This window comes from Ornithorhynchus anatinus, chromosome 7, assembly GCF_004115215.2.
Source record: "Ornithorhynchus anatinus isolate Pmale09 chromosome 7, mOrnAna1.pri.v4, whole genome shotgun sequence".
In the NCBI taxonomy this organism is placed as follows: domain Eukaryota; kingdom Metazoa; phylum Chordata; class Mammalia; order Monotremata; family Ornithorhynchidae; genus Ornithorhynchus; species Ornithorhynchus anatinus.
This window is the reverse complement of record NC_041734.1, coordinates 51062366-51068990: the sequence shown is the minus strand read 5'-3', so window position 1 is coordinate 51068990 and position 6625 is coordinate 51062366.

Below are 6625 nucleotides of genomic sequence, written 5' to 3'. Positions count from 1 at the left end.
CAGGAGGCTCACAGCCTCCGTAGGCGGGAGAACAGGAACCGAATCCCCATTTCACAGATATAGGAACTGAGGCAAGAGAGGTGGCGGGACTTGCCCAAGGACACATCGCGGGCAAGCGGAAGAACGAGGACTGGAACTCAGGTCTTCTGAATCTCGGGCCCGTGCTTTTTCCACTCGGGCCCCGCTGTTTCTATGGTTACCCAAAATCTGATTGGAATGCGCTGTAAAAAACTTTCAATTAAACAGTTCACTGAGCCATAATCAACTGAACTCATACCAGACTTTCAAGTGAAACATGCACGTTCAAGTGTAGTGATTATTGCATAGGGTGGGGGGCGGGAGGCATTGGAGAGAGGTTGGGGGGGGGGGGGGTCAATGGAGGAGACAGAGAAGCTGCATATTTACTCAGGGAGGAACATGTGGGATGTTATTACACATCTTCCAGTTAGCCAAGAAGGATTTCATGGAGATGGGGCTCTTAGGAGGAGGAGAAGTGTTCTATGCTGCAAGCTTTTGGAAGGCTTGGAAGTAACGATTACACCATAACAATAATAATAGTAGTAATAATAATTACACCAAGGTGGTCAACCAGATTTGCCTGAGAGGAACAGCCGGCGTTAGGGGGAGAAATCAAAGGCAGTGGCAGGTGCAGATCGGTTTAGGGCTTGGAGGCGGACAGCGAAAGGGCTTGAACCTGCAATAGAAAGCAACCACAAAACCCGAACTAAGGAAGTGGGGCAGGCTTGATCGAAGCAACCGGTGCAGAACCCACCGTTAGCAGCACCCCCCCCAAATGACGCCGGAGGAAGGCCGAGCTGGAGGCAGGATGTCCGACGAGGACAAGGTCGCGGCAGTTTAGGCTACAGCTCTATATAACCCGTTAGTGGAGCAAAATATTTTGCCAAGTCGGGAGCAAGCGTCCGCACGGGTCGCATCTAAAAGCGAGTGGAAAAAAAAAATGCAAGGATCTCGCCTCTCTCTGATCTCTGAGCCGACCACTATCTGCCTCACTAGGGAGCTGACATCAAGAGACTTTTCTCATCTATACTTTTGACAGAGATACCGCCACGAAGTTCGGTCTTCGGGCCGTCGGTCTAACGTCCGTCGACTTGGCAGGGGCCAATTCCCGGGCCTTCTCCCTTCTTTGTCTGTCTCCAGGCAGCACGGCCTCTAGGCACCGCTCCACATTTTACATCGCAAGCCCCCTGAGCTGAGCTCCCAAATCCCACGCTTTCTCCCAGTGCTTAAACAGCGCTCTGCACTGCATAAGTGCTCGGTGAAGACCAGTGATGATGATTTCGAGTGGTAAGTGGCTTCAATCCCCACTAACGCTGTTTTATCGTTGCTGGGTGTGGGTGTGTTTTTAATGGTATTTCTTAAGAGCTAACTATGTGCCAGGCACTGTACCGAGCGCTGTGGTAGGTATAAATAATAACGTTGGTATTTGTTAAGCGCTTACTATGTGCAGAGCACTGTCCTAACTGCTGGGGTAGATACAGGGTAATCACGTTGTCCCACGTGAGGCTCACCGTCTTAATCCCCATTTTACAGATAAGGTAACTGAGGCCCAGAGAAGTTAAAGGACTTGCCCACAGTCACACAGCTGACAGGTGGTAGAGCTAGGATTCGAACCCATGACCTCTGACTCCCTAGCCTGTGCTCTTTCCACTGAGCCACGCTGCTTCTCTAATCAGGATGGGCGCAGTCCGTGTCCCGTGTGGGGCTCGCGACCTTAGTCCCCATTTCACAGATGAGGGAACCGAGGCACAGAAAAGTGAAGTGTCTTGCCCAGGGTCACGCAGCAGACGAGTGGCGGGGCCAGGATTAGAAACCGGGCCCTCCGACTCCCAGGCCTGCGCTCTCTCCACGAGGACACACTGGTTCTTAACGTTAAGTCTGCCCCTCGCGGATTCGGGTCAAAAAACATCCTTCTCTTGTGCGGGCTCGGCTTATCGTAGCCTAGAGGTTCTATAAAGTAGTAATTAGCTGAGCCAGTGTTTTTCCCAGAATGTATTAAAATAAGACGACCGGACTTGGATGCGACAGTTATGGGAGTGTTCCTCTTTAAAATGTGGGGGCATAAGCAATTAAAAAGTCATTTTAATAAAAGAGACGTCTAAATACGCACTGTGGCACATGGACATTTGCGTTTAAATACAGCACCATTTTCTATAAAATCTCATCATCTCTGCAGGAAAATAAATCAGACAAGGCAATCAACCATAATTGCAACTTTTAGATAAAACGCATAAGTCTAATTCTCTTCTAGTAGTAACCGTAAGAGAAAAGTCTTGTTTGCCAAAAATCTACACCCATAAAAATAGCCCCTGCAGTTATTCCTCCGCCTTCTTTCCTCCCATGTCTACTTTATCCTTAAACTCTTCCCTCTCCGTCCCGGATTCGATTTTACTTCTTGCCGCTTCCATCCACTCTTATCCGTGAGCCAAATCTGGCTGTAAATGCAGAGGTTTTATTTTTGTTCCCTCCCACCCACCCTTTCCAATTTCACTTGTAACCACCCTCCTTTATGTGCTCCTTTCTCCTCTCTATTCGCATGAACAACACCCCGACCTCACAAAAAACATTTGAAATGCCACGCCAGCCCAAGGGAAGTAGAGTGCATTATTCTAATCGCCAGACAACCTGAAGGCCACCCATCCTATTACTCTAACCTTTCCCCTATCCCGAATCTATTTTACTGTCTCCCCTCTAGACTGTAAACTCTTCGTGGGCAGGGATCACACCTACCAAACTCCGTCGTAGAGTATTTTCCCAAACTCTCAGTACAGTGCTCTGCGCACAGTGAGTGCCTATTGGGATTGTACACATCCCAGTGTTCAAAAATGTACCTGACATTCCTAACATTTCTTTTTTGGGACCCATTACGGGCCGGTCATTAACCCAATACTTCTTGACTCTACTGATAGGAAGGTAGATACGATGAAGCCCTTCTTCATATGAGGCATGTTTCTTTTCTATTCGTTATCTGGAGGCTGAAGGGCAAGGTTTAGAATAGTAATAATGATGATGATGATGGTTTTTGTTAAGCGCTTACTATGTACCAAACACTGTTCTAAGCACTGGGGGAGATACAAGTAATCGGGTTGTCCCACGGGGGGCTCACAGTCTTAATCCCCATTTTACAGATGAGGGAACCGCGGCACAGAGAAGTCAAGTGACTTGCCCAGAGTCACTCAGCTGACAAGTGACGAGGCCGGGATTAGAACCCACGACCCCTGACTCCCAAACCCGGGCTCTTTCCACAGAGCCACGCTGCTTCTCTAAAAAAGTAAAGTTTCCTCGGGCCAACTAGACACGAGGGAAATATTTTGAAGAGAATGCTTTATTGAGCAAGCGATCAATCGATGGAGTCTATTGAGCCCTTACTACGGGGTGAGCACTGTATTCTCCCAAGGGCTTAATACAGTGCTTTGTACCACAGTAAGCACTCAATATCTCCGACTGAATGAATGCACTAAGCGCTTGGGAGAGTACAAGGGAATTAGTGCAAACGTTCCACACCCGTAACGAGCTTACGGTCTGGAGGAGCCGCCAAAGAGAAAACAGAACTCTGCCTACCTCTCGTAAAAGGATCGCGACAAACGACAACTCCATTTCTGAAGGAGCACACCTCCCTCCCACCGCCCGCCACTGCCAACTTGAATTAGAAAATGAACCAAGGTAGAGACTGAGCAAGCCCTGGGAAAAATGGCTGAAGCAGGCAGAATTCACCTAGAACCGAAGTCCACTGAAAGAGGAAAGGGTCCGTCAGGCATCACGGAACTGTTAGTTGAAGAGAATACTAAGATGATCAGGAAAGTAGTCTACAGCTTCCCCGTTTGCAAAGTTCGTTTCCACATTCTGATCCACGCCACCTGTCTTTAACTGAATGTTCTTCATTAAAGAAGAATGGTAACTAATTATGTATCGTGATGAAACTGCGGAATTTGATCGTTCAAAGTGCTTTGCACACAGGAGATCAATTGATGGTATTTACTGAGCGCTTACTGTGTACAATGCACGTACTAAGCATCTGGTGGAGTACAATACAGTGTTGGCAGGCCCATTCACTGCCAAGATGGTCAGAAATATTAGCAGTTACGATCATAATCACTACTGATTTATCAATCTGGTGGCCAAAAAATTCTAGCCAGTCCTATTTTAAAACAACCACCCTTTCAACAGGGGCCATGCAACCAGGTATAAGGAGCTGGGAAAAAGGGAAAGTACCAACGCTTAGAGCCCTCAAAGCCTTCTAGAATCTCCAAACTAACAACTAACCACAAACTAACAACACATACAGGCTCCAAGCCCTCAAAAAGAATTTCAGATCTTTTCGGATCGTGTCTGAACATCTGTTCTCCTCATGAAGTTGAAGACTGATGGGTCCCCAAGGAATGAACCGACCGGTAAAGCCAACCTCCTCAAACACAAGTTTCGGGGCAGCTGCGCTAGTTCTACATGGGCTGACGTATCCCAGGGCCTTCAAAATTGGGGAAATTCAAAAGGCACCACAATTCTTTTTGGGGAAATCAAATGTCTCCCCAAGAAAATCAGCAGTTCGGATAAGTGTTCCAGATGCCCCCTGGGCCACAGAAGACCACGGTAGGGTCTCTTAGGCACTGCGGATGGCACTTCGCTTCTCTGTGCCTCGGTTATCTCATCTGCAAAATGGGGACTGAAACCGTGAGCCACCTTGTGGGCCAGGGAATATGTCCAACCTGAGTAGTGTGTATCCACCCCAGCGCTTAGAACAGTGTCTGGCACACAGTGAGCGCTTAACAAATACCAGCATTAATTATTTCCGGATGTCTTTATTTACGGGGTGTCCATTAGGCCATCTCCTCTGTGATTTATTTTAACGTCCGACTCCCCCTCTAGACCGAAAGCTCGAGGGCAGGAATCATGTCTAGCGACCCCACTGTACTGTACTCATCCAGGTGTTCGGCACAGCGCTCTGCACACAATAAGCGCTCAATAAATACCGGTGATTGATAGTAATGATTCATTATGGATTTCCTTAAGACACTGGAAAGGTGCCTTGTCGATACTAAACAAAAGCTCTAGCGTGAGTCGGATGATATCTAAGCTGCCAGATTTTTGAAAGCAAAGATGTTTTCTATGCAATGCAGACCATCCACTTAAAAAAAAAGACTAGAACATCACAACTTAATAATCCCTGTGAGTCATCTTCCGTCATGTTAAGAAGCTGGCTGCAGAGTAGTTCTAAATGCATTATTTTTTCAGAAAATTAAAATCGGCGTTGAGAAAACTTCACCATTTTTGCAGGTGCCCTTCCTAGACCGGTTTCGCTGTGCGTGAACCACATCTCTGCCAGTAGAAAAACGGTGGAGTGGTTCTTCTCTATTTCGAAAGGGAGGGTTGAGAGGAGGCTTCGTAGCTATCAAAGAAAAGGTGCCAAAAGAACGATACAATGGGAAAAACCTGAGAGCAAAAACATGACTTCATAATGTGCATTATTAGTTTTTTAAATAAAATAGCAATTTGGGGCCCAGTGAGACTTTTTTTTTCCCCATTTGAACAAGCCAAACCTGGGTGGGAAACAAGATAGGAAACGGTGGCCGGGGCAAGAAAAAACTAAAGGCAAAAGTCAATAATGAAGTTTGGGTGCAGTGTGGATATTCTGTCCAAGAAAAGACTGTGAGGAAATAAAAAGGCAAGAATATCTGCTTTCGGACTGCCAAGAGGGCAGACGTCGGGGTGTTACGGACCAAGAAATAGGGGGGCCCAAATGTGGAGTTTAGCATGATGCTTTCAAAACCAAGAATCATGAACTACAGTTAAACTTGCACTGGCACCAAGGTTTTATGGAAAAGCAGTACTGCAGAATTGTTTAGCAGTAGCTGGGAAGACGGATATGGGGTCCTGGAAAGGGCAAGGGGGAAACTGTGCAGAAATAAGATAAAACTGTATAATGTGAGATGTTTTAATATAATTTTATTGTTGTGATTTTTTTTATTCTAGGGGCCATGTTTCCAAAAACTCCATCCTTGGCCCATAACTATTATGCATCATCGTCCTTGTCTTTTATATTGTTCTTGTTTTTCATTGTTTCATCCATCTTTTATGTGTCTGTCACCCGGTTCCTCTTCCTTCTCCACTTGGGGGGCCATGGACTGTGCCTAAATTCTTTTCTACGTACTTTTTCCCCAGTGCTTAATACAGTGCTTGCACGAAGTAGGAGCTTAATACTACCACTGGATGATTTTTTTCGAAACAATGAAAAATGTCATCGTAAATGGACGTACACACTGCAGGGTGAGAAAAAAAATGGGAAGTTAAAAGAAGAAGGGAAAGTCCAAAGGGAGTTAAGGAGGAGAGAAAAAGAAGAGAAGCATCATGGCCTAGAGCATGGGCCTGGGGGGTCAGAAAGATCAGGGCTCCGCCACTTGTCTGCTGCATTACCTCGGGCTAATCACCTAACTTCTCTGACCCTCAGTCCCCTCATCTGTCAAATGGGTTTTACGACTGTGAGCCCCCAGGATTAGAATTCATGACCTTCTGACTCCCAGGCCTTTGCTCCATCCACTTCGCCCCGCTCACGCAATGGAACCGCTACGGATGAAGATGAGTGAGAGCCCAAAGAGGCTGATACCTGGAATTG